The sequence below is a fragment of the Triticum dicoccoides genome, chromosome 1A (genome assembly GCF_002162155.2).
Source record: "Triticum dicoccoides isolate Atlit2015 ecotype Zavitan chromosome 1A, WEW_v2.0, whole genome shotgun sequence".
In the NCBI taxonomy this organism is placed as follows: Eukaryota; Viridiplantae; Streptophyta; class Magnoliopsida; order Poales; family Poaceae; genus Triticum; species Triticum dicoccoides.
Window position 1 is genome coordinate 545,067,960 of NC_041380.1, and position 15,512 is coordinate 545,083,471.

Genomic DNA, 15,512 nt, shown 5'->3' on the forward strand with positions numbered 1-15,512 from the left:
AAAATAATTGAAAATAAAAAACAGATGATATCTATGCCTATGGCCATGCCGTAGGCATAGTTCTCGGGGCTACCAGGAGGCGCCATGTGGCGGGGCTATGCCTACGGCTTTGCCGTCGGCATAGCTCTGCGACGTGGCAGCCCCCGATAAAAAAACAGATGATATTTATGCCGACGGCTGCCGTTAGGGCCGTCGGCATAGATTTGACGGCGTCAGTCCGCCGTCTGTCCCCGGGTCACCAGGGCCACCTCTATGCCGACGGCCTAACTATGCCTACGGCTGCCGTAGGCATAGATCGATGTATGCCGACGGCCTTACTATGCCTACGGTTGTCGTAGGCATAGATGGAGCTATACCGACGGCTTTTCTATGCCGACATTATTCCCCAGGCCGTCGGCATAGCTCTATCTGTACCTACAGCAGCCGTCGGCATAGATAAGGCCGTAGGCATATAAGGTTATTCCGGTAGTGTGTGATCTACGCCTAGATACAAGTTCCATATATATCTTAATTTGTTACCATGGTTAGCATGCTAGCTAGGACATCCGTTTCTCCCTGTGTACATATTCCACCGTGGATCAGTGGTCGGTTAGGTAATGTATATCGTTGTTTTCAGAGATGGGTACAAATTGGCAAGCGTCACCGAGGAGCCAAGCCTGGTAACGCTAAACCATTCAGCAGGGATTTTGATATAGAAGCTTGTCAAAAGGCATTCAATATGGCTCTTGATATGCCTGTGGGGAAGCCTAGATTATCCACATTGAGATCAGGTATTTATAAAAATTCCTGTACATTGTCAGTAGATCGAGCTCTCTCATTTTGAATAATGCTTATTTATTACTGAACTATCAACAGCTCAAACATTATTGTTCTATAGCTTTGTTGCGTATCTCAAATGTAAATCCATTCTGGCGTCTTTGGAGTGCTTTGTTCTAGCCTTTTGGTGCTCATTTGAGATTTTTCATGTAGGAGCTTCACAACGAAGAACTCATCATCGTGCTCCAGTCTTTCGTGCTACTGTGTCACAAGCAAATTCTACAGATGTTCCTTCGTTGATACAAGCTGCAGCTACTGCTGCTGGTGGACGAATCATCACACCACGCATGGTCCCCAATTTTTCGAAAGCTGAACAATTCACAAATTTTGTGCACATAAGACCTCGACGAACTAGACCTTCAGAAACATGTACGAGCTCCAAAGCATCCAGTATGACCAGTGAGCCTGGAACACGGCTTGGCAGTGCTCAACACCCAGAACTTCCAAACTGCAGTGCCCCTGCACCATCTCCTCCGGTTCCGACTATACAGGCACCCATGCAAGCTAATATCGTGCCAAGAGCTGCAGTACTTAATTGCCGGAAAAAATCTGCTAACACGCATTTGTTGGAAACTGATCGAGCACCGAGTACCATACCAGTGTCTCGCCCGTGCGAGGATCTGGAGATGGACGACGAGTCTTCACTTTGTGTAGTCACGATGGAGGACTTTTTGACTGAAGATATGGAGCAGCTACATATCGTGGACCTCAATGCTGAGGAGATGATAGACCCCGAGGACGATGACATGGTGCTCGTTGGTCGCCATGAAGTTGATGGACCCTCAGTCGACAAATGGACATGAGCTTTATATATGGGATTTTGGATTCGGCTTGTAGAGGTTATTCGGTGGACGGCCCACTCTTGTAGGAAATTCTTGTACGTCAAGAACCTACCTCGCCTACACAAAATATGCGACACATCCTGTCCAATTGATTTGTCAACTTTGGTCATCAAGTTTGTTCCGCCAGTCGGCCAGTTTCCCTAATGCCTGATGCATGAGTAAGTTTGGGATCTGGCCAGTCAGTGTTCTAAATCGATGATGTGTTATTCTATGATCATGAGTAGTTTCTCGTTTCGGTAAATGGCACCTAAAGAGGTTCAGCAGAAACTTGACTATACGCTGCGAATACCACTCAACCCCTTTTGGCACGTCATTCCCCCGTTGGTTGCCCACCCATTACATAGTTCAGTCTACTCGTTGATGTTGCAATTTTGGTAAACTGCATGGAAGGCATGGTTCCCTAAGGCCTGACCCCCTGACGCCTGAGTAAGTTTGGGATCTGGCCAGTCAGTGCTCTAAATCGATGATGTGTTATCCTATGATCACGAGTAGTTTCTCGTTTAGGTAAATGGCACCTAAAGAGGTTAAACTTGACAATACGCTGCGAATACCACTCCATCCCTTTCGGCACGTCATTCCCCGGCTCGTCGCCCACCAACTATCTAGTTCACTCGTTGCTTTGCCGTGATTGACCCGATGTGTGTAATAGATGACTTTGTCAATTGCATGTAAGGCATGGTTTCATTTGAAACATGATGATGCTAATTAGCAGCAAGCTAGACACGCAACTGCAAAAGTTTCCCAAGGACAATTATATTGATTATTCAGCAGGAATATCTTCTTGCCTCTTCTGTCTTCGCACGATAGAACGGTAACTCGGCCAAAGGTGGGTCATCATTCACTCTCCTGGCTGGATGGGCTTCTGGAGTCGCAAGCTCCTGCTCAGCTGGAGGCCTGACGCTGCGGTGGTTTGAGTTGGGGTGGTTGCGGCATACTTTGGTGGAGGCAGGAGCACGCTGCTGAGCGCATTGCGAGTAGCCATTGCAGCTCTTAGCAGCTTCAGAACCTGTAAATCCAAGCAAACCGTCGTTGAGAACATAGTACAAAACTGAAAAAGAAAGAAGAATGAGCTACTAGTTCTCTTGAGTTTTGAGTCTTGACTGCCTACCTGGGTTTTGTCAAGAGTTAGCTCTTTCTCCACGAGCTCCCCGTTCGGAATCTTCCCCGAACGTATGGCCTGGAGGCTCTTGGCCAGGGAGAAATCGATGATGCGCAGGTCGTCGGTCACCATGAAGTTGATGGACCCTACGTTGACATAGCTTGTATAACCAGTATCATGTCCCCGGTATGGGGATTTTGGATTCAGCTCGCTGAGATAATTCGAAGGAGAATGATGCGTTCTTGGATATAATTCTTCAACTTGTAGCACGTTGCTGCTGCACCCAAAGAAAGGGGGCAGCTTTGGGGATAGAAGCAAGCTTTTGCATTCTTGATTGACACAACCAGCTACATTCACACTGTTGTAGATATTATGAAGACATCCGTCTGGTGACAATTGATCGTAAGTCTTCATTACAGACCCAATAGGAATGCAGAGGAGGCCAAACAGAAGATCAACCAGGTCTTGCTTGACTTCAGCATACAACACCGAGGAATTATCCTTCGCCTGAACGAGCCTTATCTTTATAGGTTGGAACTTGGGATCAGCCACAATTTGCTTGTGTTGTTAACAGTTTCTCAGGAAGCCTATTAAAACTCGCCAAATTTGGCGCAATAGTGACATCGAAATATAGGCCTGTCAAAGGTTGCTTAGACAGCAGCGTCCTCCTAAGCAAGCTAATTATCTGGATTAAATACAATATAACCGTCACTGGTAGGGGAATCCTTTTCCAATTTGCACTATAGATACCTAAAATAACAATTAACAAAAAACAAGCTAGACTGATAGAGAGACAGACCTTATTGGAATTGAGTTGGAGCACCTCCTCCTTGATATTCAGTGGTTTCCTGAAGCCCAAGCTTGTTGATCAGAGAAAACATGAGAGTTGTAGAGGAAGGAGCAACTTGGAGATCATCCGTGACCATGAACTTGACGCCACCTTTGGAAAATATTCCATCCACAGTACTGTCTTCAGTAGCAGCAGGAGAACTACTCTGAGGCCATTTCCTGAGGCATACCATCATACGGCCACACTTGCAACTAACATCACGGATTGAGCTGAAGTACCCTGTACCACAACTTGAGCTCGAATAATAAGGGCAGACGTGTATCCCTGTCTGATCAGCGTCCACTTTGACCTTGAGCCGGTCGCAGTGAGCCGCAGCGGCATTGACGGGGCGAAGAAGCATTGTCCTGCAATCCCTGGTCTGGAAGTGCTCTTCACCGAAGCTCTCCACGCTCCTGTACAGCTCGTCGAGGCACCCGATCTGGGACTGCTTGTTGAAGAGACGAACGATTGTGCCGAGGGGGAGCGTGAGGAAGCTGAAGAGGATGTCCACGAAGTCCTTGTCGGATTCCGCGAACAGCACCCTCTTCTTCTCTGTTGAGTATTGTGATTATTAGGAAAGCTAGGATAGCGTAGGATATTATTCTATCTTACCTTGTACTTCAAGATGATCATGTACTCCTATATATATACCCATGAGGCTCAATCAATACAATATAATTCCACCAAACCTCTCTCTTCCTTCTAACATGGTATCTATTGCAAGTCGATTCTAAACCCTAGCCGCTGCCGCTTTCGCACCCGCGCGCCGCCCCCGGGGCGGTCGGCCTCCATGACCGCCGCCGGGGGCCGCGCCGCCCGTACCTAGGGTTCGTCCGCCGGCCGTGTTGGCCGTCTGCCCTAGAGAGTCTTTTTCCTCGATCCTTTGATCCGGGTTTTCTTTCTCTCGCCGGTCAAAGTGATCGGCGTCTCTTTTTTGGTTTTTCGGTCTATGTGATCCGGTTTGCGTCGCCCATCGCCGCCGTCGATCCCGTGCGCCTCTACTCCAACACCGACGCGATCGGCCGGCTTCTTCACCGACCCGACGGCCTCGCGCGTCGTCCACGCGTCTGCCCGTCGGTCGCCCCGACCCGGCGGCCTCGCGCGGCGTCCTTGCGTCGGCCCGCCGGTCGCCCCGACCCGGCGGCCTCGCGTCATGCGGCGGCTCTACACCGCCGCCCTTCGTGCGACGGCCCGCCAGTCGATCTACGCCGGCCGTCACCGCCCTGCTCTGATCGGGACACCTGCATCACCCCGACCCGGCGGCCTCGCGCCATGTGGCGGCCAATCATAGCCGCCCTGCCGCCCGCCGCCGCCGGCTTTATCTTGGACTCCGCCGTCACCGCGCCTCCACCGAGCGGCGCCCCCGACCTCACGCGCGATCGGATTGATCACCCGCCCGCCGCCGCGATCCGCCTCATCTACGCCGTGCGACCGACCTGACCCGTCGGTTGCGCGCGCCTCCGCAGGCCCCGTGAAGACCGTCCTGAGTTCAGCGCGCCCCTCTACCGATCGAGCAATGGGCTGCCGCTGCGTCGCCCCGTCGGGCCGCAGCGCCGCTGCCCCGTGGTTCTTCTCCCAGCTGCACCGACCCGCGTCACCATTGCGTCGCCCCTTCGGGCCGTAGTACCGCGGCCCGCAGTCCACCGCCGCCCAGAGGCCGTCCGCTTCAGGTCGTTCCCGTGGCGGCACCGACCCTCGCACCACTGCGTCGCCCAGTCGGGCCGTAGCGAGCGTCGCACGCGGTCCACGCCGCCGTCTAGAGGCCGTCCCCGCGGTTGCACCGGCCCGCGCTCCTCCGTCGCGCCACCCCTTCGGGCTGTCGCGCCGCGGCCCGCGGTCCCTGCCGCCGCCCCAAGGTCTTCCCGCCGTCACCCCGACCTGCCCGCCGCCGCTGCGTCGCCCCTTCGGGCCGTAGCGCGGCGGCCCACGGTCCACTTCGTCATCCACGCGCGTTGACTTCCTGTGGTATGCGTCGCGCCACCTCCTTGGCGCGGGAACGCCACCGTCCGCGCCGGTCTTCGTCATGCTGTCGGGTTCTTCGCCTACTTCGAGCACCGCCGCCGCGCTCCTAACCTAGCCGCCGCCGCCGTCAGGCCGCCGCCGCCGCTCTTCTTTGGCCGCCGCAGCTACCCACGTAGCCCCCACCGCCCGTCCACCTCCTTCGTCTTCGTCCAACACCGGCCTGTCGCCAGCTCGCCGTCATCTACCCCGACCACTTCGTCTACTCCGACAACCGCAGGCAACGTCGGCTCCGCACTGATTGACGCCGCAAACCGTCGTCGAGTCCTTCTTTGCTGGCCTCTCCGACTCCTCCGACATGGCGTACAACTTGTGCAGGTCCTCGTCTATGCATGCCTGGTGCTGGCAACACCGATGCGTGCCTTCGTTGTAACGCCCTCGATGCGGCTATAGCTCCTACGTGTCGAAGCACGACTTAGAGGCATAACCGCATTGAAAGCAATGTCGCAAGTAAGGTAATCTTCACAACATCCCATGTAATATAGATAATAAAGGGAAAGGTACATAGTTGGCTTACACTCGCCACGTCACACAAAGTACATAAATAGCATTACAATCATCCAATCACTCATGGTCCGACTACGGTACCAAAATAAAAGATCAACCCAACATGCGACATGGTCCCGATCGCCTCAACTGGGCACCACTACTGATCATCAGGGAAAGACACATAGTAACGGCGTGAGTCTTCGTCGAACTCCCACTTGAGCTCAAGCGCATCATCTGGAACGGAGTCATCAGGCTCTGCATCTGGTTTGGAAGTAATCTGTGAGCCACAGGGACTCAGCAATCTCGCACCCTCGCGATCAAGACTATTTAAGCTTATAGGAAAGGCAAGGTAATATGTGGAGCTGCAGCAAGCGACTAGCATATATGGTGGCTAACCTATTCGCAAAAGAGAGCGAGAAGAGAAGGCAAAGCACGAACGAAGAACTAGAGAACAAACTACGACATGCATTACTCCAACACCGTGTTCAGTTCCTGGACTCCGCCGAGAAGATACCATCACGGCAACACACATAGTTGATTCATTTTAATTAAGTTAAGGTTCAAGTTATCTACAACCGGACATTAACAAATTCCCATCCGCCCATAACCGCGGGCACGGCTTTCGAAAGTTCAAATCCCTGCAGGGGAGTCCCAACTTAGCCCATGACAAGCTCTCACGGTCAACGAAGGATATACCTTCTCCTGAGACATTCCGATCAGACTCGGTATCCCGGTTCTACAAGACAACTTCGACAAGTTAAAACAAATCCAGCAACACCGCCCGAATGTGCCGACAAATCCCGATAGGAGCTGCACATATCTCGTTCTCAGGGCACACTCAGATGAGCTCTCCATACAACTAAAACCAAACCTCGAGTTTCCCCGAGGGGGCGCTGCACAGGACTCTAGTTTGGACCAACACTCAGAGGAGCACTGACCCAGGGGGTTTAAATAAGATGACCCTTGGGCTCCGGAAACCCAAGGGAAAAAGAGGCTAGGTGGCAAATGGTAAAACCAAGGTTGGGCATTGTTGGAAGAGTTTTATTCAAGGCAAACTGTCAAGGGGTTCCCATTATCACCCAACCGCGTAAGGAACGCAAAATCCGGGAACATAACACCGATATGACGGAAACTAGGGCGGCAAGAGTGGAACAAAACACTAGGCAAGAGGCCAAGCCTTCCACCCTTTACCAAGTATATAGATGCATTAAGATAACAAGATAATATAATGATATCCCAACAAGAAAATAATGTTCCAACAAGGAACGATCTCCAATCTTCACCTGCAACTAGCAACACTATAATAGGGGCTGAGCAAAGTGGTAACATAGCCAATCAGCGGTTTGCTAGGACATGGTGGGTTAGAGGTTTGACATGGAAATTTGGGAGGCATGATAAGCACGTGGTAGGCATCATAGCATAGGCATAGCAAAAGAGCGAGCATCTAGCAAAGCAAAGATAGAAGTGATTTCGAGAGTATGATCATCTTGCCTGCAAATTTGTCAAAGTTGACTGGATCCTCGAAAGCAAACTCAACGGGCTCCTTGTTAGCGAACTCGTCTCCCGGCTCTACCCAAACAAGACAAACAAGCAAAAAGGACACAATCAACCACGTGCAAAGCTCAAACAACATGATGCAAACATGGTATGCTATGCGGGATGCGGTATGTGGTGCATATGCAAGATTTGACAAGGAATGAATGAACCTGGCCTCAACTTGGGAATCCAAGTGTGCCACTGGAAAGATGGAGTGATTTCGGTTGAAATCGATATAAAGAACACCGGAATCGGATGCACGGTTTGGAAATGGCAAGCAAAACAAATATGGCCCCGGTCTGCGATAAACATCAAGTAGCCATCTAAATGCAACAAGTTAATTATGTTACAACACTCAAACATGGCAACAAAATATATGGCAGGGATCCACTCATAAAGCTTAATAAAAGATGAACACTGAGCTACGGCCAATTCATCAATTAATAGGTTCAAACAAGCATGGCAAAAGTGCAATTGGTAAACAGGTTTCAGACTTGGTGCAATTAACACAAGCCTGGAATTTTAGATCAGGTAGCACACTTTGGAGCATGAAAACTATATGCTACAGGAACTTAACATGGTAAAGCAAGGCATGGCATGGAGCTACTCAAAGAGCTTAACAAAAATCCCTTAGTGACCTTGAGCCAAAAGGGATCAGAAAATACAATTGCAAGCATATGAACATGGCAACAACATAATCAGCTTTCAGACTTAGTGAAAAACTGGAGCATGCAAATCTGTTAACGAGTAGGCATGTTTACGAGCTCGATGCACTCACTAAGGAGGAATGCATGACAATCTAAGCATACACCCATTAAGAATACACATTATATAATCTAGACATGGTAAGAACAAGAACATAACATGCACAGATCAACAATAATATCCTCGGCAAAATCGCTAACAAGTAGACGATCTGCCCAGATTCACGAAATAGAAAAAGTAGAGCTCGATTGACTCAAGCTAGGGTGCTCCATAAATGCAAACAAAGGCATGGATGGATAAAGCACCACAAGATTAACAAATCATCCTTACTGATCATCCTCAAAAGAGGCACAGATCACTAGGAAACAACATGAACATATGGCATATTGATAAGAACAGATCAAGGACTTAGTGAAATTGCTGAAATTGCTAAGTCCCTGAAATCAGCATTAACGAATGCACCACTTTGCAAGCTTGTGCTAGTCACCACACATATCACAAAAATATATGGATAGCACCTCTGTAAAGATGGCAAAGCATATAACAAAACTCATGTAGAGCTCAGGGCATATCATGCACGCATTAATCATGGCAAAAATGACAAATAGCTATTTGGTGCAGCAGATCTGACAATTAACTCAAATAGCACTCTTCCAACAGCATTTCGGGCACCAAGATGAGCTCAAATGAAAATGATGCAATGAGATGGATATGCTCTCTGAGGCGAACATTTTGATATGCCACACATGCAAAATGGGTCTACGGATGCAAAGTTACAGCACGATGAAATATGCAATGTAGTTAGGGTTTCAGGAGAAAGTCAACCGAGGCAAAAATCCCAGATCTAGATCCAGATCGTGCACGTGAATCGATGCGCTCGCCGGAGAAGCTCGGAGTCGCCGGAGATGTCGCCGGACTTGGCGCTCGCCGGAGCTCGAGGACGAGGAGGAGGTCGGCAGGGCCGGGCACCGGAGCCGGATCCGGCAAGAGGAGGATGGGGCGGCGACGGCGGTCGCCGGATGCGGCGCTGGCGCGGGCTGGCAGCGGCGGCCCAGTGCGGAAACCCGGGTGGCGGAGCCAACCGGAGATGGTGGCGCGGTGCTTCGGGTGGCCGGCCTCGGGGAAGAGAGGCGGCGGGACGCGGGCGTCCGGGCGGCGGAGGAACGGGCCGGCAGGGCCGGATCTAGGCCCGTCGGGCCTCGGCGGCGCGGGTCGGCGCCGGTGACATGGCGGCAGGGAGTGGCTGGCGGCGGTGTGTCCGGCGCGGTCCGGACAATGTCCGGCGCGCGGAGGAGCGGATCTAGGGTTTCGGGAGAGGAGAACCGAGAATTTCGGAGGAGGTGATATTTATAGGCATAGAGGGAGCTAGGAGAGTCCAAATGAGGTGCGATTTTCGGCCACGCAATCGTGATCGAACGCTCTAGATGATGGAGAGGGTTTTGGTGGGTTTTGGACCAAATTGGAGGGGTGTTGGGTTGCAACACATACGAGGCCTTTTCGGTCCCTCGATTAACCGTTGGAGTATCAAACGAAGTTCAAATGGTACGAAACTTGACAGACGGTCTACCGGTAGTAAACCAAGGCCGCTTGGCAAGTCTCGGTCCAATCCGGAAATGTTTACCCCCCACACATGAAAGGAAGGTAGAAATGACCGCCGGAGGAGATAGGAGCGCCGGAATGCAAAACGGACAACGGGGAAAATGGTCGGATGCATGAGACAAACACGTATGGAAATGCAATGCACATGATGACATGATATGAGATGCATGACAATGACAACAACACACGGAGACAAAAACCCGAACCCGAGGAAATAAAATAACTTAGCGCCGGAAACGGCAAGAGTTGGAGTACATATTAGGTAAATTACATCTGGGGTGTTACATTCGTCCACGATGTTTCCCCGAGCCTGGCAAGCTTGGTGTGGCGCTTCGTCAACTTCGTCTTCGTCCGTCTACGCATGCCCGGTGCTGGCAACACCGGTGCGTGCCTTCGTCTACGATGTGTCCCGGGCTTGGCAAACCCGCCACGGCGCGTCGTCAACAACGTCTTCTTCTCGGCGCACCACTACTTCGACACCACTGCGCCCATGCTAACTCGGCGCGCTTTTGCGCCCGCGGCTCCACGGCAACATCCTCGACACCGGCTCCCCGACTCGACATCGACCACGACATTCTACGCGCGGCTACCTCGACCACGGCTACACCACCCTCGGCTACATCGACAAACGGCACAAAGGGCTACCGCCTGCTTGAGCAACCTCGTTGGTTTCCACTCTAGCCACGACTCCGTGATGCGTCGACCGTTACGACTGTGGGGGGGGGGGGGGGTCCGTCGGCTTGCTTTCGGATTCTTCTCCAGTCCCACCGTCTGCGTCGCTACCGTTGTGACTGTGGGGGGATGTTGAGTATCGTGATTATTAAGAAAGCTAGGATAGCGTAGGATATTATTCTACCTTGCCTTGTACTCCAAGATGATCATGTACTTATATATATATACCCATGAGGCTCAAGCAATATAATATAATTCCACCAAACCTCTCTCTCCTTTCTAACATTCTCCTTGTCGATGAACAGCTTGACGGCGACCGTTGGTCCGCCATTGCTGGACATGGTATACAGAGTGTCCAGGCACGCTCGTGGTCGTAACTGATGCGCAGCTTAACTCTAGGGATGCTTAGCACTCCTTAAATGTCCACCATGGCCTGTTGGAGTGGGCACGGTTTAATAATGCATGGTACGTGGGATTTGAAGGGTGCTAATGGCTATACCCGAAGAGTCCCAGTGAAACGCTAGTGTAAACAACGCAAATATTTACTTTTCACAATAGACAAATGTTCAGATTCTTTTTTCTAAAAGAAAAATGTTCAGCTGCCCCTGGAATGGAAGCCATATGGCCGTTCTTATCTGACTTCCGAGGTGATGACTTGTGGTTTGCATGCTGGCACCCGGTGAGCATCTCCAATAGTTTTGAATTACTCCCCTCCTACACAAATACTAAGTTGGATATTTTAATATGGACTACATAAATGAGTATTTGTGAATTAAAGGGAGTACATTTTGTTGAATCATAGATGGGCTTTGGGCCCATATGAACAATGATTCCTCGTTAATCTTGAGGCCCATGTAGATATATGGCAGGTGGTGGGAAGTTTAGTATCACGTTGCTAGTTGAGGAGAGTTGAGACCCCTTTATAAGGACTGCTCTACCACTTGTCATTGGGAACTTAGGAGTAGGAGTGGTACACGCTCGCTCCTTCGCCTCGTCATGACATGCGTTGCGGGAATGAGGCAAGTCGAAACTTATTTTTGCCGGTCATAAATGGTTACTTAGTACAGGATTAATTAACGAGTCGCTAACATATGCACCATTGTCCGAGACTGTGGACCATGGGCAGTTTGCGTTCCCGGGATACGTCGACTCCCTTCACGGGTGTGCAACCCTTCTCCGGGAACGACGACTCCCTTCCCGGGTGTCTTTGTCAAAACTAGCAGACCTCGGGTGTGGGGGCCTGAGCTGTGAGATCGGATCGACGGGTAACAAGAGATAGAGGACACAATGTTTTTACCAAAGGTCGGGCCCTCTGGAGGAGGTAAAACCCTACGTCCTACTCTTGCTTATATTGTGGATGTATTAAAGTATAGAGTTGATCTACCTTGAGATCGTAAGTTGTGGAATAAACCCTAAGGCTAATGGTGATGATGATGAATGTGTCTCTACGGACTAAAACCTCCAGCTTATATAGGCACCGGGGGTATTTAGGGTTACACATGGTCGGTTGCCATCTAGGGGTTACATGTCGAACCTAATAAATATACTTGGAGTACACATCAAGTCCTCGGTGAAGCCCATATGCCCACACCATAGGTTAGGGGCCTCTGGAGTCCTTCGTTATCAACGGGTTGTCAGTCCGGCTAGGCCAGAACCCCCGGTCCAGGACACCGTCAGTAGCCCACGAACTTGTCTTCAAAGCCGAGGATGGCAATCTTCTTCAGATAAATGTCTTCGGCGTGAGGGTCTTCGCCTTAGCAGGCAAGTTCCGTTTAAAGCCCCAGGCTAAGCGTCCGCTCGCAGAGGCCCAATCGACTGATATTACCCTTCTAATCAGGAAACATAGCCAACCGACCATGTGCCAACGAAACACATTTTCATTTGTCCGAAGTGCATGGCTTGCTTAGGGCATCTCCAGCCGCGCCCCCAGGAAGACCTCCCCAGGCGATTTTTTCGCGCCGGCGCCAAAAAACGGGCTAGTCGCGCCCCCAGGAGCCCGATTTTCGCCGGCCTGGGCCGAAAACAGCGCCGGCGGACCCAGGCCGAATCCGGCGCGCTGGGGGACGCCCGGGGGCGCCGGGGCGAACTGTTTTGGCGCGAAACAGCCGCGGGCCCGCCGCGTCAGCGACACGGCGCCTCGTCTTCCCCCAACGGCCTCGGTTCCCGTGGGGAATCAATGGCAAGGCTGCCGCCGGTCAGCCTTGCCATTGATTCCTCACGGGCGGCGCGTCACGGGACAACGCGCCGACGCCTTCCCTCCCTCGCACGCGTACACACGGGTGCGGCGCGGCTATATAGCCGGTGGCCTGCACTCGCCTGTGCCCACACCAGCCCCGCCCCTCGCCGCCACCCAGCTCCTCCCTCTCCCTACCTCTCCCGAGCGCGGCCGCCCAGCCCCTCCCTCTATCTCTCTACCTCTCCCGAGCCTGTCTCCATGGAGGAACGCTACCCCGGAGACGAGGCGGCAGCCAACGGCTTCGGCCGCCGTTCGCTCCGCGAACAGGAGTCCTGACTCCTGTTCCAGGCGAACATCCCAGCGCCGTCGGACATGCGCGCTGGGCCGACGGGGTGGAGGCTCAGCGCCGGGGGAGTGCCCATTCCCCCGTTGTCCGACGCCGTGGCGAAGCCGAAGTACTTCGCCGAGGAAGTCGAGGTCGTGCGCGCCTCCCTCACCGACGCCCAACTCTCCCTCCCCCAGTACGCCGCTGACAACCACGCGGCTTGGGCGGCGTATTTCGAGCGCCGCCAGCAGCAGTGCTTGGCGTCCACCAACGGCGCGCTGGTGGTCGGCGGCCGGCAGAACAGCGAGGGGCGCCACCTGTGATGGGGCGTCCCCGGCCGCACACTCGAGGGCGTGCTGACGTACCTCGAGGGCGGCAACGACCCGCCGTTGGCGTACCCGGCGAGGCCGGCCGCCCCGGCGTAGCACCGATGCACCGGGCCATGGGCGCCAAGGAGGTTCGGGTCCTCTTCCTCTTCTTCCTCCTCCCGATCTTCATCGCACTCCTCCGGCACTCCGGCCCTGCTCGGCGTCAAGGCCGAGCCCGCAGCGGAGACACCGCTCGGCCTGCGCACTCGCAGCGCCGGCATCATCATCAACGAGGGCGGCCGGCGCGCCTACTTGTCGGCTCCTCCTCCGCGCTTCGTCAAGCCAAAGACGGAGCCGGGGCTCGCGCCGGTGAAGAAGGAGCCGGCCGCGTCGGTGACGACGGAGCTCGACGACGACAACGTGGCCCTAGAATGGGCGCGCAGGGACTTCATAGCGATGGAGAAGGAGCGCCTGGAGAAGGCGAAGGAGCGCCAGTGCGCCACCCTGCTTCGCTTCGCGGAGCGTCGACGCGGCCGCGACGAAGGCGGAGTCGTCGTCATCTGCGACAGCAACGACGACGACGACGATACGCCGCCACCAGTCCGCCATGGCGACGCCGGGCAGGGGTCCAGCAGGGGCGCCCGCGTCAAGGAGGAGAAGGCCGACGACGACGATGGCGGCGACGGCGGCGACTTCAGCCAATTTTTCCTTTAGATTAGTTTATGTATATGTGCTATGTAATGAAAATCCGCGAACTTCGCCGAAATGTGCCGAAATTTATCGTGTTTGGCCGAATTTTATCGTGTTTAAGCCGAACTTCTTTTATTTTAAAACGTGCCTGGGGGCAGCCCTGGGGCCGGCGGCTGGGGACCAACTCGCCCCCAGGCCCAATTTTTGCGCCGGCTCACCCCCAGGCGGCAATTTTAGGCGCCCCTGGGGGGCCAACGGCTGGAGATGCCCTTAGTCTCGAAGACTAGAAGTGCAGGTGTGTTCGGCAGTCAATTACTGACAAATTTTCCGACGCATCAACGCCCATGACATCATGTATGTCAATTATTGCTTATTCGAATAGTGGTTCGAGGTAACCCTCTTATTCGCACGTCTTATCAAAGCAAAGATCGTGCCTAGCATCTTAGGGGATACCATCAATCAAGTGTTTCACCAAAGTGGCCATAACAGCATGGTTAGCCGAAACGTGGCGATTTTTATGGCGCAGCAGAGGGGGCATTTCGTCTTTTTTACTAACTTATATAGAGCAGGGGGCGACGAATCTTCTCCCCTATGCTCCCATTCTGCTCCAGCGCCCAAATCTCCAAAGCCCTCGCATCCCCAACCCCCTTTCCAAGCCCTAGGCCATCTCCAAGCTTCCGCATCTCGTGCCCATGGCCGATGCGGACCTGATGGGGAGGTGGCTGGCCTCCAATGTCACCGACGCCACTATCAACGAGCTCAGGGCGGCGGGATACCTTCCTGCTGACACAGCCTATAGGTCCCCAGAGCCCGACCAATGTGTCCCCACTCCCAAGCCCGGGGAGCGGGTCGTCTTCATCTCCCATCTTGTCCGAAGTTTGGGGTTCCTGCTGGACTCTTTCGTGTGAGGGATTCTTTTCTTCTACGGGCTAGATTTCCACAATCTAGCCCCAAATTCCATCAAGCACCTCACCACCTTGATCATCGTGTGTGAGGCGTTCCTCACCCCAAATTATGTTTATGATGCACCCTTAATTACCACTTTTCTTTGTTATGGGATATTTTGAAAATGTCTATTACTCCCTCTTTTCCAAAATATAAGGCGCCAGTTGACTTTTCTGGTCTTTGTTGCAAGACTTTGACTATAATTTTTACGTATTGTATGTCTATAAAATTTGTATACACAATATGAAATAAAATTATTTTGCTAGACAAATAAGACGATGCCATTTATACATGTTCAATTCATGTACTTTGATATATATTAGTGGTCAAAGTCGTGCATCAAAGACTGTGCAAAGTCAATCGCGCCTTATACTTTTGGGAAGGCGGGAGTATATATGTTTCCTACAACTAGGTAGGTATTTTTGTTGTCTACTAATAAATTGAACATAGCGAACCAATCTG